Below are 27,361 nucleotides of genomic sequence, written 5' to 3'. Positions count from 1 at the left end.
CACTGTAGAAGTTTAACAACTAAAAGTTGATATTCAAAGGGAAGGTAATTTTGGGCTTTAGATGCAGGCTAGTGGATCAAAGCCTTGTCATAAATTTGAGGATGAGGCAGAGTTTAGATATGCAACATTTTACAAATCCCTAGTGCAAGCCACTCAGGAGGAATAGCTGAATTTGCAGGAGACATCAACACATTCAGAAGAATGGCCGTGGAAGATACCTAATGACAACTCCTGTGGAGACATGCATATGCTGACATGTTCCTGAGCGACTGGGTGCGCATGTGGATGCCAAGACACAATACCATATATACATAAAATTATGTATATGATGCTTATTATTTTTTACACAAAATTCTTAAATCTTATTCATTAAAATTAAAAGAGTTACATTTAGAAGAGAAATTAAAAATTTTTAAATTCCATAGGAAATCAGTCCAGGATGATTGACTAAGTATCATTAACATCCGTTTCCTTAAAAAACTTCAGTGGTTTTATGGATGGAAGAAATTTAGAAGAACCTGAAAAAACTGAATATTTTTTTTATGGAACACAGATGCACATGAGAGAGGAAAAGTAGATTTCATTTACAGTAGACAACACCATGATCAAATATAGGAAACAGAATCCTATGCAGAAAAAAAAATAACAGTGAGCAGAATGCTTCCCATAAATAAATCATAAGTTTTGAAAAGAATCATTTGTTAAAGATAAATTAAAATTGATCATTGTGTTAGTTCATAGTCAGGGGGTGATTGAGAGAATAATCTGATCTAAAGAGAAAATGTGACAAAGAAGTTCTGTAATTAAAGAAACAAGAGAGAAAATTGCAAAAATGTATTCAGTGAGGCATTTGGCCTTTGTAACAGGATCCGTGTTTTGCTTCCTACAGGCGAGGTTGTGATTCACTGTCATTCTTAAAGAATTTCCACTGTATTTCAGAGGTTTTTGATGACAGCTTCTATTTCCATGCCACATATAGGTCTGTTTAAATTGCTCACCTTGTCTTGATTTAATTTCGGTATATGATACTTATCTAAAAAATATGTCCATTTCTTTAACATTTTCCAATTTTGTGGCATACAGGCTTTTGTAGTAAGATCTAATAATTCTCTGAATTTCCTCTGTGTCTGCTGTTATGTCCCCCTTTTCATTTCTGATCTTCTTAACTTGTGTGTTTTCTCTCTGCCTTTTGATTAGTTTGGGTAGAGGTTTGTCAGTCTTGTTGATTTTATCAAAGAACCAGCTCTTTGTTTCATTGATTCTTTCGATTGTGTTTTGTGTTTCTATTTTGTTGATTTCAACCCTCAGTTTGATTATTTCCAGTTTTCTATTATTACTTCTCCTAGGAGAGTCTGCTACTTTTTTTTTCTAGAGCTTTCAGGGGTGTTGTTAAGTCTCTAATGTGAGCTTTCTCCTTTGTCTTTATGTAAGCACTTAGTGCTATGAATGCCCCTCTTAGCACTGATTTCATAGTGTCCCATAGGTTTGGGTATGTTGTTTTTATTTTAGTTGAACTCAAGGAAGACTTTACTTTCTTTATTTCTTCCTTGACCCAGGAGTGGTTCAGTAGTTGACTGTTCAGTTTCCTTGAGTTTGTAGGCTTTCTGGGGGTGGAAAAACAAAAGAATTTCCATTGTGCATCTTACACACTTTGCAGGTTATGTGAATGCTATAAATTGTAAAAGTGTAGCTCTCTCCTCCAGCCCGGCAAGATGCCCAAGGGAAAGAAGGCCAAGGGGAAGAAGGTGGCCCCGGCCCCCACCGTCGTGAAGAAGCAGGAGGCGAAGAAGGTGGTGAATCCTTTGTTTGAGAAGAGGCCTAAGAACTTCGGCATTGGGCAGGACATCCAGCCCAAGAGAGATCTCACGCGCTTTGTCAAATGGCCCCGCTACATTAGGCTGCAGCGGCAGAGGGCCATCCTCTATAAGCGGCTCAAAGTTCCTCCAGCCATTAACCAGTTCACCCAGGCCCTGGACCAGCAAACAGCTACCCAGTTGCTTAAACTTGCCCACAAGTACAGGCCAGAGACCAAGCAGGAAAAGAAGCAGAGGCTGCTGGCCCGTGCTGAGAAGAAAGCTGCCGGCAAAGGGGATGTCCCGACTAAGAGACCACCTGTCCTTCGAGCGGGCGTCAATACAGTCACCACTTTGGTAGAGAACAAGAAGGCTCAGCTGGTGGTGATTGCCCACGACGTAGACCCCATTGAGCTGGAGGTCTTCCTGCCTGCTCTCTGTCGCAAGATGGGGGTCCCCTACTGCATCATTAAGGGAAAGGCCAGGCTGGGGCGGCTGGTCCATAGGAAGACGTGCACCACTGTTGCCTTCACACAGGTTAACTCGGAAGACAAGGGTGCTCTGGCCAAGCTGGTGGAAGCTATTAGGACCAATTACAACGACAGATATGATGAGATCCGCCGCCACTGGGGAGGCAACGTCCTGGGTCCTAAATCTGTGGCTGGAATTGCCAAACTGGAAAAGGCAAAGGCCAAAGAACTCGCCACTAAACTGGGTTAAATGTACTGCTGAGTTTTCTGTACATAAATATAATTATAAAACTTCAAAAAAAATTGTAAAAGTGTAACTTATAGACAAAGCAAGGGGAGCTTTGAGTGTTCCCTTTTATATAAAATTTACATAGTGATGTCTACAGCTGCTTACCAAGGAAAATCAATAAGCTTTTTGCAACCATAAGTTTCATCATATAATATGAATTTAAAATGTAATATATAAAATTAGGCTTAAAAACTTATAAATATCATTGTCATTTTCTGTGTTATTTATTACTTATCTATAATTATAACATCTTTCTCCATCTGACTTTTTATATGCTGATTTTTTCCTTTTTAAAACACTTACATATCATTGCCCTATGGCATATATTTTCCACTAGTATGACTACCATTTAGGACGCAAGAAAAACTAAAAACCAAAACCAAACATTAGCACCCATCTTCTCACTGTTTTCCAACGTCCCTCATTCACAGCATGAGTTCAGAAATGTTGGCTGAATTGATTTATGGAGGTCCTTGCCTATAAGTATTGCAAAAGAAATCAATTTTACAATTCATTTCATTCATGGAGAAAGCTAGTTCATGTAAGACACACTTTAAGCACATGAGCTTTTTCAATATACTACAAATAAAATTTCATATGTTCTTTGTTATCTTTAGCTGATATTTCATAGAAATTTTTACTACTTTTTTTAATAATTTAACAAATATGTATTGAATGGTGACTTTCTGCTAGTTACTGTTGCACACACTGAATGTTCAGGGAAAGACAAATATCAATAAAAGACATAAAAAAAACATTATCCATTTCAGGGTTTATGCTTTATATTATATTATCAACAATTCAGAACTGTGTATGAGTGTGCATGTGTGTGTTTGTTTATAGAAATATGGTAGAGGAGAATCATAATTTTCACATGAGTAGTATGCTTCTCCATTTATCATTGAGACACTTGGGGTAAGAGGGGCTCTAAAAAGATAAAGGGAAGGGGTAGACACATCTACAAACATCAAGTGGCAAGGTATGTCTCTTTTAAACAAGTGCACAAAGAAATCAATACTGGAATAGAGATTGTGGCTTGCTGTCCAATGTCAAAATGTCAGGGTTCAGCAGATATCTCAGACAGTTGAAAGCCCTTGTTAAATCTATGACTCTAATCCTACAATTAAAAAGAAATGTTTATTTAAGCCAAGAAGTTACATGACTAGGAATATAGACAGTGTCCCGTCGAGATCATATCAAATTCTAGGAAGTGTCTTTCTGCCTCATTTACTAGGTATTGTTTGCAGTCAGGCACAGACTTAAAACATTCAAGTTCTTCAGAGTGTCACAGATCCAGAAACCTTGCTCAAGATTTTTAATTACCAGGGTGTTTTCATGGAAAAGTCACTCTAGTCTCATATCCATGAAATTGAAGACAGCTTTTAATAGGTTTGGCCATGCCCATAGTTTCCATTCAGAAGCAGTTGCATATGCAATTTACTTCATTCCCTGCCTTCAACTCTGGCAGCATAGCTGCTTTCCTCTCCAGTACATAGACATAGCTTACCCTTTGAAGCCCATCAAAATATACTAGCTGAAATTTCTATCTTTTGCCTTCCACAGTATCTTAAGAAGTAACCTCTGATAACTGGGCTGAGAAAAGAAGCAGATAAGTGATAACAAAATATTAAATAATTGTTTGAATAATTCTCATTAGAATTTTAGTAAATTGGACCTTCTTGGAGCTGGATAAGGCAAAATATTAAAACAAACAGAAATATGTCAAATAATATCAGCTATACAATGTTGAAAACAGAATAAAAACTGTTTTGGTATTGCTGACAAATACAGAGTAACAACAGAAGTAAGGTAAATTTATCTATCACCCTTCAACAAAGATTCTTTCGTCATAGGAAATAGAGACTAAGCCAAAAAGCCACAGAAAGACAGCATGCAAGGGATCCAGTGATCCACGGAACCCAGCAGCACTGAATAAATAAATCTACATCATAGTTCCTGCATCTATGGCTCAAGAAACTTCACCAATGAGGAAGAAATGCTAGAAGAACACGCTCCCCAGTATTCTGTGAAATAGTTTCTACTACAAACGGTTTCACAATGAAGACTGCAACAAAGTCATTATTAATATGGAAGGGGAAATTGTGTGAAATACTGCTGCCAGACAATACAAAAGTAATGATTGTTAAGAGAGGGATATTTAGTATTTGTCAGAGATTAGTGCCCTTATTGGTTGTCCAATATTTAAATGTGGTAAGCCTTGAAAACATGCAGGCAACAAGCAAAGTGGATTTACAAGATTGTGTGTGTGTGTGTGTGTGTGTGTGTGTGTGTGTGTGTGTGTGTATATATATATATATATATATATATTTCAATTTGAGGAGTGTAGTTCTTTTCCTGTTATGAGTGAAGAAACTATATGTGTAAGAAGAAACTGATATTAAAAATATAAACTCAGATATTATATTTTTAAATTTAAGCTGCTTGAGTTAAATTTGCAGCAGTATTTAGCATATCAAGTTACATAAATAGGCTAGTTGTCCAACAATGTAATTTATAATCTTAGGAAGGAATATCTACAAAAGAGTATTCTGCAGCCATAAAGACGGGGCCAAGGGTGTTGTCCAAAACACAATGTGTAGCACTTGTTTGCGTAGTTTGAGGCAACTTAAACAACATTCAGAAAAAGCAAGATCTTGGATTTTTTTTCATTTTTTTAAAAGAGCATTAATGTGGAAGTAGGATTATTGGGAAAGAATAATAGGACAAGCAGGAAGGACAGAAGGCAGGGGCAGCAGAAGGAGCAGAGGACAGAAGGAAGAACAGGGAAGAATGCTGATCAAAGTATTGATTCTGCAGGAAACTGAAGAAAAATACATGAAGAATTATTTACTAATTTCTCCTTATTCATTTCTGTTTTCTTGATAAAATGAGACAGAAGCAATGTTGTTTGGCAGGAATAAAAACTGACTGACATTGTGTAGTCTACAGAGCAAGGGGACATTTTTAAGCATCTTTGCTTAGAGGGTTTTCAACTTTACCTTGTAACAGCTTTAGCCTTGTATTCATGGTGCTGTATTCTACAAGATAATACACGGCAATAAAAATAATAAATTTTGAGAATCTGTCCTATATAATCAGTTGATAAGAAAATTGATTGTTTGTTTATCCCCATAATTTTAGAAGGGATAAGAGGACCTTTCACTTTCCCAACAGCTTTGCTTTTAATCTGATTTTGTTCAAGGCAAATCATTACATTGATTTCCTGCAGCAAATTGCTTATTCCAAACTATGACTGCAACTCATTTGACAGTCCTCAGATCAATGATAACGAATAAACAATGTTTGTGTCTTTGGGAAGCATTTGTTTGGAAGCAGTAGAAACTGATCCGTATCTCTTTAGCAAACAAAAGTAATTTATTGGCAAGGTACAAGATATCCCATAGAATCAAAGCAAAGCCAGGGGAAAATAATTGTTGAAAATGTCTGTAACAAGAACTCCAGTTTCCTATAATTTAGTAGTTAGTCTTCTTGGGAAACCAAGGAAAGACAGATTAACCAGTGTGGATAGTTTTAAAATCTAGCTTGTTTTTTTTTTTTTTGGTTTTTTTTTTTTTTTTTTTTTTTTTTTTTTTTTTTTTTTTTTAGGAATCATGAAAAGAATATACACTTATCCATTATTTTCTATCCTTAGAAATACTCTATTCCTGTGACATGTCATTCGCCAAGAGACCTTAGATTAGAAGAATGACACATTTATTTGAAATTAAATCCCATAATTTAATTTGCCTTAATTCACACAATGCATCATGATGATTGATAGACAGAAATAGCATTTTATGTTCTATATAGATTATATCCTTATACAATATAAAATGTTCTTCAGCTTAATAGCTTGAAACCCATTCATTTGTCAACATAAATTTATTAAAAATAGATATTATTGTTTCTGCACCATCTGCTAATTTCTTATAAGTTCATATATAATTTTAAAAACAAATGAATATGTACAAATTCACAAAAGTATTGTAAAGATTCAGTTTATCTCCTTATTCTAACCAAATTATTGTATTCATTAGTTTTTTAAATATTTATACATATTATGTTATTCTAGAGTATATATATATATATATATATATATATATATATATATAGTTAACATATTCAATTACCCATTCATCAAATCAATATTTCTTATGAAATATTAGAGTCCATTATAATACTAAGTATATGTGTCCCGATATCCAAAGAGTACATAGATTTCTAACTTTCATACCCATATCATGATGTCTTCATTAGCTATATTCCTAAACATCATGACAACATTATTTGATGTGTGACTCTGACATGGAAATTAGTCACTACAAGCTTATGATAGCACTTTCTTTATTGTCTGAGTTTGATTGAGGTTTTTCAGCTCATTATGAAGTATTTAATTTACTCAATGCAAGAAAGATTAGAGATAAAGATAGCTATAAAATAATTAAGAAGTAAGACAAGAATGTGATAGAGAGAGCGAAGAATGAGGTGATGACTGCCACTTCTAATTTGACTTAAACACATCTCACCAAAATGGAGAATGGCTCAACTGATTTTAAGAGTGGAGTGAGAATCGTTAGACCTCTGTCTAATACATATAGAGCAATCTTCCTGAAGGAAATTTCTGGAAAACTGACTACAAATTCATACATATTGTAGGCCAGAAACTTGGTCAACCTCCATCCTGTTAGAGTTTTTTACAACAATTTATTTTTTTCAGGGTCTGTAGACTTTGGCCAAGATGTTCGCACATTCCTGATTGCTAATTTTTCTCCATTTCCAGACTTTAGTTATCCTATTCAACTTGTTATTTTCAATCAATTACAAATACTTAGAATATAAATCAATAAAAGGCAAGTTTTCATTTAATATACGGGTGTATATATATAATATATCAAAAATATGTTTTATTTGCGTATGTTTGTACACATATTTTAAAAATTAATTTTTTCTATCACTTTTATCTCTCTCCATGAAGGCGTCTGTTTCTCTTTTTCTCTTATTAGTTCAAAAGTGTTCTGATATGAGCACTATAGAGACATCTTTCTGACCCATTCCTCATGTAAAATATGCCTTTGCATGACGTGAGATTGTTGCAGCAAATAATCTGAGGCTAAGATGAAGAATAACCCTTTCTTCTGCCACTATTTATGAGTCTGTCCTTGGCAAACTAGTTTACTGTAGCTGAAATCTGTGGTAAAATGCACACAGATACGGCTATTTTCATTAGAACATCATAGAACACAATGATAGAACTTCAATCTTCAAGCTTCCTTTGAAAATTTATTTTTCTTAGAGTTCCACCTCCTACCTTTTGATTAATGGTTGGGGAGGTAAACTCACACATCCTTTTAAAAAATAGCTTCCTCAGGGTCAGTAATTTAATTTCTTCCACTGGACTTTTTATAGTTACAAAACGGTCAAGTACTTTCCAGCTGAAAGTAAATTGAGTGTGTATACTAAGGATATTTTTTTTATTTTTATTTTTTATTTTTATTTTTTTGCTTTTCACTGAAGACTAAAGTTCTCTTTCTTTAGCTTTCAGTTGACCTAGCAAAGAATTATCCACGGGTTAAGTGAAGATGTGCATACTGTGACATGTGACCAAAGCAGCTCATGAATTAGTTACACATAGATTGTTTTTGATATTTTCCATATGAGCAACTGTGGTCTAAACGTGGTCTATAAAAGATAATTTAATAATACAAGACATTGAAAACATTTATTTTACAATGAAGTTCACATTTTTTTATTTTATTTTATCATTTGATTATATTTTATGTGTATATACAGCACTAGGATACCTGAAAAGATCAGAAAAGAACATCAGATGCTCTGGAACTGGAGATACAGATGCTTGTGAGCTGTGTTGTGAATGCTTGGGTTTGAACCTGGGTCCTCTGAAGGAACAAGAAGTGCTTTCAATCACTGTATTGTTGGTCTACCCCTGAAGTTCAAGTTCATATGTTTTAATATGTGAATTTTCTCCCATACTCACAATAAAGTTTGCCGACTTAAATTAGTTTTTCAGTATGTGACCTGGCCGATAAAAACCAGGTAAGCATTGTAATAGCATGTTCATGAAATATCTAACTATCTATCTATCTATCTATCTATCTATCTATCTATCTATCATCTATCTATCTATCATCTATCTATCATCTATCATCTATCATCTATCTATCTCTCATCTATCTATCTATCATCTATCTATCTATCTATCATCTATCTATCATCTATCTATCTATCTTTTACATTCCTACCACAGTTCTCCTTCCCATCCTTCCTCCCACCCCACCCCAGCCTCTCCTCCAGCCCACAACCCATCTACTACTCCCAACAATTAAGGGCTCCAAAGGGGAGTCAACAGAGTCTGCTACATTAAGTTGGAACAGGACCAAGTCCCTACCCCTTGCATTAAGGCTGATTATGGCTTCCCACCATAGGAAACAAACTCCAAAAAGCTATCTCATATATCAGGGATAGATTCTGGACTTACTGCCAGGGTTCCCTCAGACAGTCAAAGATAGTCCAAACTTCACCATTGTCTCTGGTATATGGGTACCCTAGTTCAGTCACATGGAGGCTCAACAGCTATCAATCTAGAGTCCATGAGTTTCCATGAGCTTGGTTCAGCTGTCTCTGTAGATTTCTCCATCGTGACCTTGACCTTCCTTGCTCATATATTTCTTTCTTCTTCTCTTTGATCAGATTCCAAGAGCTCAGCCTGGTACTTGCTTGTGAATCTCTGATCTGATTCCATCCATTACTGGAAATGGGATAAATTAAACTGTAAAATTAGCCAATAAAAGTTAGAGCTAATAGGCCAAGCAGTGGTTTAATTAATACAGTTTCTGTGTTATTTCAGAAATCTGGGCACCAGAAAGCAAACAAGCAGCCTCTCACGACATGTTACTGGATGAAGGCTTTATGATAATAGTTGGGAAATTTATCAATCTCATTACATGGGAAGGCCAGTTCAGGCACATTCTCCACTTTTGCTAGGCATCATAACTGGCATCATCCCTGTGGATTCTCGGGAATTTTTCTAGCATCAATGTTCTCACTAATCCCATACTGGCTAATTCTATCAAGATCACTCATTGCTCTCCCAATCTGCCCTTCTCCTGCCTTAACCATCTCTTTTTCTCATGTTCTCATCCCCCATCCCATTTGCCTTACTCCCTCTCACTACCAGTTTACTCAGGATATCTCATTTATTTCCCTTCCCAAGATGACCCTGTGTCCTTCTTAGGGCCTTTCTTGTTACCTGCCTTTTCTGGAGGTGTGGGTTGTATTATTCTTTTCTTTATATCTAATACCCACTTATGAGTGAGTATATATTATGTTTGTCTTTCTAAGTCTGAGTTACCTCACTCAGGATAGTTTTATTTTCCTAGTTCCATATATTTGCCAGCAAATTTCATGATGTTACTGTTGTCACAGCTGAATTGTACTCCACTGTATAAATTTACCATATTTTCTCCATCCATTGCTCAGTTGAGGGGCATCTAAGTTGTTTACAGGTTCTAGCTATTGCCAATAATGATCCTATGAACAAACATCCTTGTGATATGATTGAGCATCCTTTGGGTATATGAATAACTGTATCTTGAGATGGATTGATTCCCATTTTTTTAGAAACTGCCATATTGATTTCCAAAGTGTACAAGTTTGCATTCCAACCAGCAATGGCGGAGTGTTCCTCTGACTCCATATCCTCTCCAACATAAGCTGTCCTCATTTTTTTATCTTACCCATTCTGACATGTAGTAATAGGAGCGGCAGGGCTGCGTTCCCCACACCCCGGCTGCCTGGCTAACTTATACCCCAAAATAATTACACGGACACTGTATTCTTTTAAACACTGCTTGGCACATTCTGCTTGGCCCATTAGCTCTAGCCCTTACTGGCTAATTCTGATATCCCGATCAACCCATCTCTAATAAACTGTGTAGCTCTGGTCTTACCGGGAAAAATTCAACATGTCTGACCTGGCAGCTTGCTTCATTGTGTATGTCTGCCTGGGAGAGCGGAGCATGGCCTCTCTGCTCCAGAGAGCAGAGCTGTCGAGTCTGAGCTCACTTCCTCTTCCTCCCAGCATTCTGTTCTGTTTACTCCACCCACCTATGTTTAAACCTATGAGGGCCAAGCAGTTTCTTTATTGATTAACCAATGAAATCAACAGATTGATAGACACTCCCACATCACTGACAGTTGTAAGATGGTATCTCAAAATTGCTTTTATTTGCACTTTCCTAATGATTACATATTTTGAACAATCTCTTAAATGTTTTGACCTTTTGAGATTTTTCAGCTAAGAATTCTGTGATGGGGGTGGGTCTTGTATCTTATCTGTTGCTTTCATTGGTTAACTAATAAAGAAAACTGCTTGGCCTGATAGGACAGAAAATTAGGTAGGCAGAGTAGACAGAACAGAATGCTGGAAGAAAGAAGCCGAGTCAGTCAGTCACCATGATTCTCTGACCCGAGGCAGACACAGGTTAAGAATCTTCCTGGTAAGCCACCAGCCTGTGGTGTTACACAGATTATTAGAAATGGGTTAGATTAATATGTAAGAGCTAGCCAATAAGAGGCTGGAACTAATGGGCCAGGCAGTGTTCAAAAGAATACAATTTCCATGTAATTATTTCGGGGCATAAGCTAACCATGTGGGCGGCCGGGTGCCAGGAATGTAGCCCTCCACTCATATTACTACAATTTTGTTTAGCCCTGTACCCCATATTTTAGTTGGACTGTTTTGTATTTCTATGTCTTCTTTCTTGGTTTATTTTTTTATATATTTTGGAGATTAGCCCTCTGTCAGCTGAGGTGTTGATGAAGATCTTTTTCCATTTTCAGGCTGCCATTTTGTCCATTTACCATGTGTTTTGCCTTATAGAACCATTTCAGCTTCAAGAAGTCCTATTTATTAATTGTTCCTTTCAGAGTTTCTTCTGTTGCTGCTGTATTTAGAAAATGGTCTCCTTTTCCAATTCATTCAAGGCTAATTACCACTTTCTCTTCTATCAGGTTTAATGTAATTGGATTTATGTCAAGGTCTGTCATCCATTTGGACTTCAAGCTTATGCTTGGTGATAAATATGGATCTATTTGCATTTTCTACATGTTGATATTCAGGTATGCCAATATCATTTGTTAAAGATGTTTTCCTATTTCCATTGAAATATTTTGGTTTCTTTGTCAAAAATCTAGTGTTCATACGTGTGTGGATTTATGAAAACATCTTTAATTTTATTCCCATGGTAACCATGTCTGTTTTCATAGAAATATCAAGCTGTTTTTATTACTCTAGCTCTAGAGTTTGAAGTCAGAAGTAGTGATGCATCTGGAAGTTTCTTTAGTGTACAGTATTGTTTTATCTATTCTGGGTTTTTGTTTTTCCATATGAAGTTAAATACTGTTCTTTCAAGGTCTTTGAAGAATTGTGCTGGGATTTTATTAGGATTGCATTAAATTTGTAGATTGCTTTTGGTAAGATTGCCATTTATTGTTGCACTCAGTATCTGTGCTACTGGGGTTATATTTAAGAAATTGTCTTCTTTGCCCATGCATTGAAGATTACTTTCCACTTTTTCTTCTATCATATTCAGTGTGGTTGGATTTATATTGAGGTCTTTAATCCATTTGAACTTGAGTTTTGTGTATGGAGATAGATTTGGATCTATTTTCATTTTTCTACATGTTGACATCTAGTTATGCCAGAATCATTTGTTGAAGATACTTTATTTTTCCATTGTAAGTTTAGCTTCTTTGTCAAAAATCAGGTGTTTATAAGCTTGTGGATTAATATCTGGATCTTCAATTCAATTCCATTGGTCAAAATCCCTGTTTCTATTCCTGTATCAAGCTGCTTTTCTTACTGTAGCGCTGTGATAGAGCTCGATGTCTAGGATGGTGATAACTATGGAAGTTTCTTTATTGTACAGGATTGTTTTGGCTATCCTGGGATTTTTGTCTTTCCATATGAAGTTTATTATTGTTCTTTCAAGGTATATGAAGTATTGTGTCGAAATTTTGATGGGGATTGCATTGAATCTATAGATTGTTTTTGGGAAGATTGCTGTTTTTACTGTGTTGATCGTACCCATCCAAGAGCATGGAATATCTTTCCATTTACTGATATCTCCTTCAATTTCTTCCTTCAAAGTCTTAATTTTTTTTCAAATAAATCTTTAATTTCTTTGGTTAGTGTTACCCCAAGATATTTAATGTTATTTGTGGCTATTGTCAAAGATGATGGTTTTTTTTTTCTGATTTCTTTCTCAGCTTCTTTATCATTTTTATATAGAAGTGCTACTGATTTTTTTAGTTACTTTTGAATGCTGAAACATAACTGAAGATATCTATTAGCTGTAGGAATTTAATGGTTGAATTTTTGAGGATATATATATATATATATATATATATATATATATATATATTATCAGAGAATTCTTTGGGGGCTAGCAAGAAACCTGGCACTAGAGAATTTTTCAGGAATCCACAGGATGACATCAGTTAAGATCCTAAGCAACAATGGAGAGGGTGCATAAACAGGCCTACCCCTGAAGTCAGATTGATGACTATCATAAATGTTACCGTAAGTTCTTTATCTGGAAATGATTAAAGCAGAGGCAGAGATCCACAGAGGAGAACAGGGCTGAGATTCTAAAGTCCAGTCGAAGCGTGGGAGCAGTGAGAATACAAGCAAAGAGGTCAAGACCATGATGGGGATAACTACTGAAATAGTTTACCTGAGCTAATGGGAGCCTAGCAACTCTGGGTTATAAATGTTAATAAGAAGCCTGAGCTAATGGGCCAATCAATTTATAACTAATGTAGACTTCTGTGTGATTCTTTGGGACCTAAAGATTGTGGGTACTGGGCAGGACAAAAACCCTGCTGTCGGGGCCCGTGAGGGTCGAACATAAATTCCCCAATTCCTTAAACTGGCTGGAATGGAGTCACGAGGAAAAGAGCTTACACCGTCATCATGGAAAAGCCCTGCTTGCCCCTGTTTATTGTCCAATCATTTTATATACCCACGCCAAATTGAGCGGGGAGGGGGGGAAAACACATCACGCCATCACCTAGGAAACCAGGTGCCTGGGCTCAAGTCACATCCGCATCTAGCAGTAAGGAAGGCCCTGAATTAGCATCTCTATAAGACACCTTCCAAATTACAAAAAGAAGAAAGCACCAAACATCTGAACTCCTAAGTCATCAGCTTCAAACATCTCTTCCCAGGTAATCCACATTTTAAGAAAAGAAGCTAGGAGCAGGCATCCTGGGTTTTGTTAAGGGCAGAGACAGCTTGTCTGCAGAGCTATGTGATCAGCTCGGACCTGGAAAATGGCTTTTGTGCCATAATGAAATATGGGTCCACAATCCACTCTCTCTTATTCATTTTAATAAACCCTGTGCTTCTGCAACAGGACAGATACGTCGCGCCTGACTTGGGCAAAGTCCTCTTCATTTACCCAAATTTTCCCGTCATTGGAACAGGCATCTTTTATGCAAGCCCCTGTCTTAGGCATCTGGGGAGAAGAAGCTTCAAACCCGTCATTGACTGCCGACCTCTGTAAAGAGAAGAGATTAGTGGAGAGAAATATACTTTTTAGGCCCTGTGTATCAGCCATATCTTGTCAGGATGCATCACAATGCTTTATGTATAATTATGCTCCCAAAGACTATATTCTCCTATCTTAAAGGAGATTAGAATCACCTGAGTTGAAAATGTTTCTTCCGCTGGTACAGAACAGCATTCAGAGTTTACTTTCTCAGCATGCGTATCAACTCTCAACATTCATCATCACAACCTCTCTTTTAGGCAACTGTCAATTGCAGCAACTCACAATCATGATTTTTTCACATCATCGGTCAATACCGATCTTTAGATTTCTAATACCGTAATTTCATGTTTAGCCGATCAAAACCAGCTCTCCAATTATTCATAATTTCATGTTTAGCTGGTCAGTACCAGCTCTCCAATTATTCATAGTTTCGTAATTTTCTTTACCATAACTTCATATTCCTTTCGGTCATTACCGATGTATTTAGCACCATTGGTCATTACCAGATTTTTCCCATCACCTTATATGCGGCTGTAAATATCAGGTCATTACCGTTAAGAGCATAATACCATTTGCTGTTATTAAATCTCATTTTTAGTCTGTGGTGTCAATGTGTGAACAACAGAATCCACATAAAGCCTGAGATGGCTTGGGAAGTAATTCTAGAACAAAATAACATCATTACACATGGCTACTTGGTAGCAGTAATTTCATGAATCTGCTCTGCTTGCTAGAGGCAAGGGCTCTCACTTAAGAGAGGCTTCCTGACTCAGCTTTAGCTGCAAAACCCTGTAGCTCTTTAAGAGGTCCTGGCACCAAACACTTAAATGGTGTTGATAAAAGCTGACCTGATAAAAGCTGACCACATTCTTTTTTTGTTTACAGCGATAGCAGGAAAAAAAGCTGTGCTGTTATGAAGTGCCGACTTTCTGGGCTGTCCTGCAGTGCAAACTTTGACTTTTTGAGGCAGGAGGTCCGGATACAGAGAAAGCATTGGAGTGTTATTTCTGGACACATTGTTGCAGTTTGATTTCTGGCAAGGACTTTGAAATGTCATAGAGTTATGACAATAAACATGGTTACAGCTGGTACCTCTGCCATGAGCTTGGAATTTCAGAAAGCTAAGGAATGGGCTGGATCTAACCATCAAAACCAAGGCTTTAATCCTAGACATATCACTTAGCAAATTAAAGACTCATGTGGTTAGAAAAAGAGAGAGAGATACAGTAAAGAGAGATTCAAAGATGAACGTAACCTCTAAATGGTTTACAGTGGATTAAAAATATATGCAAGCTTGGGAGAGTAAAGAAAGAGGTTAAAGTCCTTAAAATATAAAAAGGAGTAGTTGGGTTTGGTGGTGCACATCTTTAATCCCAACACTTGGCAGACATAGGCAGACAGACCTCTGTGAGTTCAGGGTGTGGTGGCACACAACTTTAATCCCAACACTTAGGAGGCAGAGGCAGACAGACATCTGCAAGTTCAAGTTGTGGTGGCACACAACTTTATTTCTAACAATTGGGAGACAGAGGAAGACAGATCTCTGTGAGGTCAAAGACAGCCTGGTCTACAGAGGAAGTTCCAGGACAGCTAAACATACACAAAGAAACCCTGTCTCAAGAAGCCAAAAATTAAAAATAAAATAGAGGTTAAAGTAAAGCCACATAAACATGTAAAATACAAAGAGAATCTGAATACTGTATGTTATTGTACATTCTTTGAATTGCTTGAATGCTGAGGAAGGCGCAACAGCTGCTAAAAGATAATTATAGCTGCTAAATTAATCCAAGGCAGATATTTTGAAAATACCTTGACTTCAAAATTGAAGTCAAAAGGTATGTTACTTTGGAGAAGAGATTTTGCTTTTGTCTCCACAGGAAATGAGAGGCTGTGGATTCATTCTGAGTTAAAAAAAAAAATCAGGTTTGATCAAGGAAGACAACCTGATTAATCTTGGATAGAAACAGACAGCCTGGGTTGTCTAAGTTCTACATCCAGAACAGATTCAAGACTGCTGCCTGAGATGATCAAAACTCACAGGATACTTCAGTCAGGACTTGGTTATAAATTTTTGTTAGATCCCCATAAGATTATCAGCACCCCCAACCAGCAAAAAGTAGCCTGGAAAACTATGCCCATATTCCCAAAAAAATGGACTATGGATGTTCTTGGTTTGTTGTTGTTGTTTTGTTTGTTTGTTTGTTTGCTTGTTTGAGGGGGATGTGGTGCAGGACAAGTGTCTATATTCTGTCAATTATGTTTTAAGTAAATGTTGATTGGCCAGTAGCCAGGCAGGAAGTATAGGCGGAACAAAAAGACAGGAAATAGAGGTGGGTCCATGAGAAAAAGAGAATCCTGGAAAGGAAGGAGCTCATTTCTCTCTAGTACTAACCAACTACTGAAGAAGGAGGATGTGATCTGCCCCACTGAAAAAGGTACTGAGCCATGTGGTAACATATATAAGAATAATGGACTAATAAAAGTTATAAGAGTTAATAAGAATCCTGAGATAATGGGCCAATCAGTAAATAACTATAGACTTCTGTGTGATTCTTTGGGACCTAAGGATTGTGGGAAATAGGCAGGACAGAAACTTTGCCAACAAATGGTGCCAACGTGTAGACAAAAGAGTCCATATAAAGCCTGAATCAGCTTGGGAAGTAATTCTAGAACAAAATAACAGCATTACGTATGGCTACTTGGTATTATATAAAACATATTTATTTTCCATAAAAGAAAAAAGGATGACCTCAGGAAGTATACTATTTTGAGAGCTAATTTAAAATATTTTTAATACCTAATTCTTAATCAGAGATATCTTTTTTGTGTTCTACATATAAAATAGGATGAAGAACATCAAGATATATAGGACTTAAAATGACTGAAAGTAATACACATTAGGAACTATAATGTTCAGATAGTAGGAACTGTCTTGTAACTTCCACAAATAGAAATTTCATAGGATATTACAATGTAAACAAAATCCTAATTTTGTATATAATATGTATCCTTTACCTTCTCAACAACTCTAATTTCTTTCCATTTCTGGAACTTTATTAAAACTTATAACACAAACACTTTCTGGAAAATATCTTGTACCTATTATTTATTAGTATTTTATAATATCATCATAAATCATCAAGTATATTCTCTTTCATCTTAAACTAACCTTCTGTCTTCATCTTCATTTCTATATTGTTCACAGTGCATAATATTAATATAAGATTTAGTTAAATTTTCAGCATAATTTAACAGAGTTTTGTAACAAATAATAGAATTTAGTATTCTTTCCCAGATAAAACTAGGTTTTGTAGATTTCTCAATCGTCATATTTGTTCTACTTCAAGTCTATACTTTAATTTTAAACATGGTTCATGACACAAATTTAATTGAGATTATATGAATAATTAGCGAATGCAATATTCTTGTCTCTTTGTGAGCATGATGTATTATTTACACTGTTAGAGTAAAGGAATAAATGCAGTGTTTGGCACATTGTTCTATAAATCATATTTGAATTCACTACTTGGGATATTTTCAAAAATGTTGAAAAGTGTCAGATAGCTATGCGGATCTCTGTTCTAGTGAAGATTTCTGTTTAAGACATTAAAAACTTGACTTCCAGAATGGGGTTCTCTGTGAAGAAGTCTATAGTATTAATATCTAATTTCAGATTTATGCTGTAGAAATGGTTGAGCAGTAGAATCCAGATTTAGCCTTGACAAGGCCCTCAGTTCAATCCCCTGAACCCATTTCAACAAAAATGATGGGGTCCTATAGGTGGAGAGAGAGGCAACAGCTTTATGCCTCAGAGACCCATAAACTCCTATAGTCATTCTTCAATATTTATGAGGGTTTGTTCAAAGACCAGTTTTTCCACAATACAACTAAATACCATAATCTATATGATATCTATATAATGACATACAATTTCCATGGACTATATGCTCGTTGATGAATGAAACAGATAATTTCTAAATTAGGTCCTGATGATGGAGGAAGGTCATTGGTAATAAACAAACTGCCTCGGCCCATTTTGATAGGCCATGCCTTAGGTGGGTGGAGTAGGCAGAACAGAATGCTGGGAGGAAGAGGAAGTGAGTTCAGACTCAACAGCTCTGCTCTCTGGAGCAGAGGCCATGCTCCCCTCTCCCGGGCAGACGCCATGAAGCAAGCTGCCAGGTCAGACATGCTGAATCTACCCCGGTAAGACTGATGCTACACAGATTATTAGAGATGGGTTGAGCAGGATGTGAGAATTAGCCTGTAAGTGCTAGAGTTAATGGGCCAAGCAGTGTTTAAAAGAATACAGTTTGTGTGTTGTTATTTCGGGTAAAGCTAGCCAGTGGCGGGAGCTGGGTGGCAGAATGCAACCTGCAGCATCCCACAACATCCTGATACTCACAAAGTTAAAATAAGTGAAACAATAACTCAATATCTATATTCAATAAGGTAAATAGAAGACAATGATATAGGAAAAACGTAAATTGGAGAGTAAGATTGGGCCAACATTCCCAACTTATCTTTTGAACTCATGATGTACAAAATTTTTCCTTGATGTTTAATAAAATATGAGGTTGCTGTTTAACCATCCATGAATATAAATCTCTGTTACAATGATAAGCATACATATGCACATACATTCAAAGAAAATACTTTGCCTAATCTACTCACATGAAACACTGAGTCACCTAAAGAGGTCGAATGGAAAGTGATGAAATACTTGAATGGAACTCTATATTTCAAGTATTCTCATTGATAACGCTCACACATCCTCAACCAAACAATGATGAAACAATAAACAAAGCCAAAGTCAACTAATTTTTTTCCCTATCTCCCACATCCTTCATTTTTTTCCCCAAATGAACTTTCTTCCTTCAATTGACATTGTGATTCTCTTTTTGGACTAAACAAGGTGACTTATATGACTTCCGTGTGGTACAGAAAGTTCAAATCTCTGAGTAGTCAAACAAAATTCCTGAGTCTGGCATTTGGTAAGGGGATTTGTGAATCTTTTCTTGAACATAATTATTCATCTAACAAAATCAATCAAGGCAGTTACTAATTCTGTTTCTCTCCACAAACTTGATCATTTATCTATATATCATTAAAATTAATGTGAAATAAAATTTAAAACTTTATGACTATATAATTGTGTATCTATTTATGTCTCTTGTTTTAAATATCTCTCCAAATATGTGATTTCATGCATCATCTGTGAGATGAATGCCTGTAGAGAATTTGAGGTGATATTATGTTTGAAAAGCCATTCAGAATTTCAGTGTTCATTGTTTTCAAATTTGTTTAATATTGAAGCTGGATTTATATTTTATAAATATATGAGGTAAATGTGGTTCAGTACAATAGGCTATAATGCACATCAGCTCCAGGTATGTAGTAAAACATGGTTGACTGTTTTAATATGAACTTTTAAAAACTACCTATAACACCCCCTCCATTCCTGTGTCTGTCTGTCTGTCTGTCTGTCTGTCTGTCTACATTCTCACACAAATGGGCATGAAAACATATTCACACATAAACACACAAATCTGAATCCTGTGAAGTTCAAAAAACCTATTAGAAACTCTTCTGAATTTGTTTACAAATTACCATGTTTTGTTAGATATGCAACTCTAATCTGTATTTGTTCCCTACAAACCATTGAACTATGCATTTGTGACAATCTAAGGTGGTACAAAATAGACTTTATTTCTAGCTAGTAACTGCTCAGACACCCATAACACCTCCAATCTGAAATAAATTCAAATGAAATATCTTGACTTGAGATATTAAAGCACCTGAACCCTTTTAATGTCAACCTGAACAAGCAGTGTAGGACAAGGAAATTGCAAGGCAATTTTTTACTTTGATACTTTGTCATGTGGTTTTCCTTAGAATGTACATCATTTATACACCTCCCTGTATTTTATCATGTGTCCAAATATTTTATTGTGACCATGAGTCACAACTGAAATTATCAAATTGACTAGGGACGTTTAATTTTTCTTTTTTCCTGGCTTTTTTCTCTTTAAAAAGTCAACTATCTTTCCTGTTTAGGCAGACAAGATTATTGGTTCTCATTGTAAATACAGTAATTCTCTCATTGAGAACTATCCACACCTCTGCAGTTCTTTTTTCAGGCATCAATCTGTTGAGTTGCACACATATGCATTCTTAAAACTTCCATTTGCCCTTGCCCCAGTGACCCCATCCTATCCAGGTATCTGTTACTCTGAGAAATTTTAGTGCCAAAAACTAATGAGAAAAACTTAAAAATTGCACAGTTAAAGTAGTTAGTATCAAATTTAAATATATCAAATTATAAAATTCATTGCATTTTAGTTTAAATTTTACACAGAAAATGTAGTGACACTTGCTTTCCTTACCTGAATGTGTAATACAGTATGCAAAGTACTAAAACAACTTAAACACATTATATCAAGAACTTTTCTGTTATAAAGATATTTATTTTATTAAATTAAAATGTTATTTTGTTATATTAAAAATTTATATTTTAAAAAATATTAACTCCATAAATTGGTATTCTAAAATGTCTTTCTTCTATCTTCCCCCCCAAAAGCTCTATTTTTTATTAATAAAACTGGCAGCATTCTTGCTAAGGGAATAGAGGAAAAGATAGTCTTTATATTGTTGAAGGACAGTGATGCCATTGCAATACTAATAGTAACGAATAATTGATATTTTAACAATGGTAATTTAATCCTGCTATCATATCACATTTTATTTCTCTGGCATTGTCATCTCATTGATGATACATTTGAATCCATTGGACACTGAATATATTTTCTCTTACAAAAATTGCTGTTTTTCTTTGGGCTATATTCCAACAGGTTGTTTATTGAGCAATCAAGCAAAATTGATGCCTTATAATTTCTATAATCAAACAGCGTTCCCTTAATTCTTGAATTGTTTATTATCAACTGGCATTTTATAACCTGCATGCAGATAGATAAAATCCCTGCTTCTTCTATTTTCAACTGTAAATTGAGATAATATACATTTCAATAGATTTCTGCTATGACTAAGTAAATAAATGTGCATGAAAAATTAAGATGCTTCTAGAACCAGAGAGATGATATATCTGTTAGTATAATTATTTATTTATATTTACTTAATATACTAGTTAATTAATTTATCAACATCAGTATAAGAAATCCAAATCTGCCATGCTCAGAAAATGCAGAATGGCTTATGTGGTTAGTTAGGCCAGTAGTGATCTCTAGTTACTGTCACAATCCAGACTCTGCATCTAAATGAACATTCCTATATACTGGTGCTTTCCAGGCTGATGAAGCCTCTCAGAGGCCTCTCTGACATCAGCCTTGGATTGAAAAAGCATTATACTTTTCATTGTGTTACAAGCTCATATCATCTGTAATAAAACATTTTTGAAAGGAGGATTTGTGAATAATTTGATAGGCACTTATATAAAACTTGAAGTGATTATGAAATTGTCTTTTAGCCTTGAATATTTTCTTAATAAACACCAAAAAGGAGTTGAGAATTGCATTTTTGAAGCTTAAATGGTCTGGCATTTAAGTTTGTAGGGTATTAAGGGAAATAGCAGTGAAAAGTAGGGGGGGAAATGATGTTTACGATGGTGAGTCAGGAGATTTGGCAACACTCTTCACTAAATTCCTCTGCAAAAATGCATAATAAACTCTATGATCTAAAGAAGGAACTCTCCAGGCAAATATTTGAAGATGCCACCTGGCTTTCTTTCTCTGTTTTTGATTTAAATGACAGAGGACAGATAAGAGTTAAGGAATGAATGGTTAAGTGCACAAATTGTCAGGGTTTGAAGAGCTCTAAATTAAAACTGTATCATGTTGCCAATATCTCCAGATGGCAAATCATTCTCAAATTAAGAAGTAGCTTCCAGGCAAGGTTTCAATCCAAGGTAGATTGACAAGATTCTGGACTATGACCTTAAATATATTCTCTCAAATCCTTTTGATACAAAAATATTTCTCTGGGGATCATATATATATATATATATATATATATATATATATATATATATAGATGGATTGATGATCTCTATTAAACAGTTATGTCTCAAAGACTTTAGCAGTATCCTACAACAATAACAGTTAAATCAAACAGTATAAAGAATTTTTTGAGATAAATCTATGGTCATAACAACTTGGCTAAACAGTACTGAAAAATATAGCATGCTCTAAGTAAAAACTTGACTTATTCCAATGGAGTTTCATGATTTTATACTTAACTTGACAACAAGAAATAGCTTTTTGATGCACATTTCTATAATAATAAAACAAATTAAAAGGAACACTAGGCAAGTTATATATTTATAGTTTTTTTTCTGATGGTTAATTAAGATGTGGAAGGCAGGATAACATGTTCCCTGTGCTCATTTAAATGACATGTAAAAGAAATACAAGATACTACTATTACTAATGCCAAAATTGAAGAATAATTATATCCAAATTATTTCAAAATCAGATAGACCACGGGACCTTTGTGGACATTACCTTTCTCATGCTATAAAGACTGTGCAACACAGAAGACAAGGAATTCACCGTTTAATAATAAATGCCATATAATTACTATGAATCACCCTACACAATGGTAAATATTATTTTTTTCAAAATATTCAATGTGATTCCTCATGAAATAATTTAAGGACATTCTCAATAGTTATAAAAGTATCTTTCAAGAGCTTTGAATTTCCTGACTGTAGCTTTTCTAACATGTATGGAAGCACTACCTTAACAATATAGATACCTAAACCATTCCTGCAGACATGTCAATGTGGATAGTAGAAATTTGATCAGGCCTCTCATCTAGATAAAGGCAATAAATGCTAAGAGAGAGAAAATTCATCTTTTCTCTCTTGGATGATGTGGAAAGAAAAGAAATCCCACACTAGCTCAGAATTGAGGATTAGATAGTTATTTATTTGGGGGTAAACTCACAAATCAGAATCTTTTGCTTGAATGGAGAACAGAAACTGAATCCAGCAACCAGAAAGAATGGCCAGAAAAAGAAGGCAGATGCAGGCTCTTGTAACATCCGATTTTGTGTTACATCTTGGGTACAGTTCGCGTGCCATTGTACCGTATGCGAGTTGGGCAAGGGCATGGAGATTGAAAGAACACACAAAGAGACCTGGGTCATTCCAGAGGTGATCAGCCAAATGTGGTTTATTCACACTTGGAGAAGTCCTTATCTACCTAACTGCTGCACAAGGACCTCCTGTCCAGGCAGGTGGGAAATTACCATACCAACAATGGAGTCAATGCCCTACACCTAATCACCAGGCAGGGCAGGGGAAGTACAGGAACAAACAGAATGCTTTGTCACCTGACCAGAAACTGTCCTGGAGATGCACCCCAGGAACAAGGGCAGACCCGGGCCCCACAGACTGCCTCAGCAAGTAGAGTATAAGAGGCCATGCCCCATTAGGTGTGTAACCACAAGCTGTAAGACTTCCTACAGCAAGATGAGGAGACAATTAGCCTTTTGTTTTTTTAATCAACTTTATGTTTAGGTAGTATGATTTATGTTTATACATGAATGATTTGGGATTCCCCTCTCTATGCTGTGGTTACCATTAATAAATAAATGAACACTTTGGACCTATAGTGGGACAGAACTTAGGTAGGTGGGGAAAACTAAACTGAATGATGGGAGGAAGAAGGTAGAGACAGAGAGAAGTGATGGAGCCACTGGAGATAGATGCTGGGTACTTTAGCAAGTAAGCCACATACATGTGGTGATATACAGATTAACAAAAATGGGTTAAATTAATATAAGAGTTAATTAATAAGAAGCTAGAGCTAATGGGTTAAGCACTGATTTAACTGATACAGTTTCTGTGTGATTATTTTGGGTTTAAGCTAGTCAGGTGGCTTGAAATCAACAAGTGACATTTCCTCCAACAGATTCACTGGCCAACTTGAGTAACTACATCCACATAAATCCCGAGAGGGCTTGAAAAGGAATTCTAGACACTAAAAAACAAGTTTAGCCACAATTTCTACTAAATGGGCTTTACTTGTGGTAGCATGCTCCTTTAAGAGAGATCTTACTGATTCAGTGGTAGCAGCCACATGGTTTATGCTGCTAGCACAAACTCTGACTCTTTCAGGAAACTGAGCATTTGGATGGGATTTGTGAGCAGTGTGATGCAGCTTGCTTGGTGGCAACATGGACCAAATGTGTTTCTGGAAGTGGGGCACTGCGTGCGGCTCAGAGGCACAAGCAACTCTGCTGTGCTGGACTTAGTGTGGCAAGCAGGAAGTACTATGTATACTCTAGTAGTGGCACAGCTTAAGTTTTAAGAAGCAGGTAGCAGAGAAACCCTGTCTCGAAAAACCAAAAAAAAAAAAAAAAAAAAAAGAAAGAAAGTAAGGAAGGAATGTAAGAAGAAAGAAAGAAAAAAATAAAAAAAGTGCTCCTAGACAGCAAAGAATTACAGATATGCAATAAACACAATTCCAGATGGAAAAGAACTCTAAGTCACAGTATTGGACAAATGTAGGTAGGCTTGGGAGAGAGAAGATAAAGATTATAGAGAGTTATAAAAAAGTAAATTGTTTTAAAAAATAAAACACAGTCTTTAAAGAGAAAGAGTACAGACAGACTTAGATTAAAGGAACAAGAGAAACAAGCCATGTAAAGATGGAAAATTTACAGAGCTTGGATTTGCATATTATTGAGTTATCTTTAAATTTTTTGACTGCAGAGAGACATTTGATTCTGGGGACTGCTAAGCTAAGCCAACAGATATAATTTAAAGGTATTTTGAATCTAAGAATATATTGTTTTGGAATGGGGGTTCTTTTTTTATTTCCACGGAGGATGAGAACCTGTAGATTGCTTCCAGACTAATATGATTTTTATGGAACAAGAACCCTTGAAAGATTGCTGTGAATACTATCAAAAATAAAATACTTTTCCCAATAAGTAGCAGGAAGCAGTTTGGAGAAACTATGCCAATATTCTTACATATTGTTTATAAATGTTTCCTTATATTTAAAGAAAAATATGCTATAGAAATTTGTAATGGTATGGACCTAGGTTTATTGATACAAATTTAAGGTCAATTTTGTTATACTGTTTGTATGTGTGTGTGTGTGTATGTGTGTATCTGCTTTTGATTAAGGCATTGTGTTTGTGCAGCTTATTTAAAAAATGTAATGTTTATAAGCCTGGCAGTAGTGGCGCACGCCTTTAATTCCAGCACTTGGGAGGCAGAGGCAGGCGGATCCCTGTGAGTTCGAGGCCAGCCTGGTCTACAAGAGCTAGTTCCAGTACGGAAACCAAAAAAGCTACAGAGAAACCCTATCTCGAAAAATCCAAAGACTACAGTGTTATTCTTAAAAACGATCCCCGAGCAGGCTGGCAGAGCCCGCCATGAGAAAAGCAGCTACAACCTTCTACCAGCAGGAGGGCACATGTGCACAGGCAGTAGCAGCAGGTAACAGACACATAAACACAGGAAATAGCCATAAGTATTTATTAAGGAAGAGGGAGAGAGAAAGAAAGAAGAGATAAAAGGAGAGAAAAGAGATAAAAGGAGAGAGAGACAGAGAAAATGCGTGGGCATGTCAAGGAAGCAGAAAAGGAAGGGGCCAAGATGGCGGCGGGCAGGTCAGAGGTAATGGGAGTGGGCGTGGCTTGTCCCTTAAAGCACAGGAAAGCACAACATTCCCAGGTCTTTCTTATAATAAAAAGCAGGAGACCAGGCATCTTAGCCCAAAGGAACTGGGGCGGCGAACTCTCAAGACTGCTTCCGGCTGATTGTGGGCGTCCTCTTTGGGGGAAGGCGCGAGAAAAGGCTGGGTGCTGGTCACATTCTGGCATAGCTGGTCTCTTTGTTTCTGACCGATGTCTGTGGCATGGAAATGTCTGGTATCTCTTATCCTGTTTAAGGTATTGGCAGAACAAAGAACAAAGTTAAATTAAGGAAAAAATATTTTAGGACCAGCGGATTGAGGGGGATGTATCTGACCTGTTTAAGGTGGATTTTTTAATTCAGCTCCCTGGAACTCACAAGAACTCTTTTGCTTTGTGAAAACAGAAGTTTTAGACATATAATGACTGTAGCATAAGAGATAAATTTGGCTTGAAATTTGTTTGGTGAAGTCACCTTGCAAAACCTCTCAGCTGTCAAACTGTCAGAGATCTTTGAGAAGGATAAGATTTTACTTGAGTTACTGATTAAAAAATGACAGAGAACTTACTTGGTTGGCACCCAGAGCTACTCTGTTTTGGGTCCTCCATGGTCGTGGAAGGTTGTAAATGTGCTTTGCTGTTTAGCGCAGGGTCTGCCAGGCTGCAGAAGACCCTGTGGGCCAAGAAATCTGTAGAAAGACAGGCCAACCTTGACCTGAGCAGCTAGGCTGTTGATTCCAGCGATTCTGTACTTTAGACGAAAGGTAGGTTTGCCCAATGGTTAGAGCTCTGCAGTCGAAGTGAAATGCAGGAGGACGTTGTTCTGCACATGTCTGTCTTCTGTCTTCTTTGGAGGGAGCAGAGAGCTGCTGCTAGAAGCCAACCTGTCTCTTTTTGTTGTTGTGAAAAGTTTTTAATAATTAAATACTTAAATATCACATTCCCTAGATCTCTGAGCAGTTGAGGGCTGTTTATCAGGTATAACTATAGTATAGAATTTGTTTGGAAAGTTGGGTCTGAGCTTGACCACACTGGCTCTTAGCAGGTGAGATTTACATTTGTAAAAAGGCAGAGAGAGAAAAAAAAAAACTGCTTGTAATATAAGGTTAGTGGCAGAACTGACAATGGTAGAGAACAGCTTAATAGACTTAAAGGTACATACCAGTCTAAAATATAAGACTCACGTTTTGTAGTCTGAAATGAGATGTAATAAATAAATATTATATGTAGAAAGAGTGAACAAGAATTGGGCAACGTGGACGCCTCTGACGGGCTCTATCAAAGGCATTTGACCATTGCTCAAAACACATTTAACAGAGTTAGCATGAGGAGTTTAGTGAAAACCGAGTGAAGAGGCAGGGTAAAACCAGGAGAGTGTGGTCATGTGATCTGGCCCTCAGCCAAGATGGCGGAAAAAGTCACCTGACCCATCTGGCCCTCAGCCAAGATGGCAAATACCACGTGTAGTCTGCTCTGTTGGAGAGCTGCCATGACATAACAGAAGCCGCAGCGGGGAGGGGCAAAAGGCTGGAACCGAAAAACGGCCGTCTATAGGTTTAATGGAGCCATTTA

The 27,361-nt window shown here is 36.4% G+C and overlaps 1 pseudogene; it reads left to right on the top strand.

Annotated features, from left to right (window-relative positions):
• The first annotated feature begins 1,697 nt into the window (after positions 1-1,697).
• LOC142838341 (large ribosomal subunit protein eL8 pseudogene) lies at positions 1,698-2,558 on the top strand (annotated as a pseudogene).
• Positions 2,559-27,361: the final 24,803 nt, after the last annotated feature.

This window comes from Microtus pennsylvanicus, chromosome 1 (assembly GCF_037038515.1).
Source record: "Microtus pennsylvanicus isolate mMicPen1 chromosome 1, mMicPen1.hap1, whole genome shotgun sequence".
Lineage (NCBI taxonomy): Eukaryota > Metazoa > Chordata > Mammalia > Rodentia > Cricetidae > Microtus > Microtus pennsylvanicus.
Note: the sequence above shows the minus strand (reverse complement) of the source record. Positions and strands in the feature narration are given on the sequence as shown.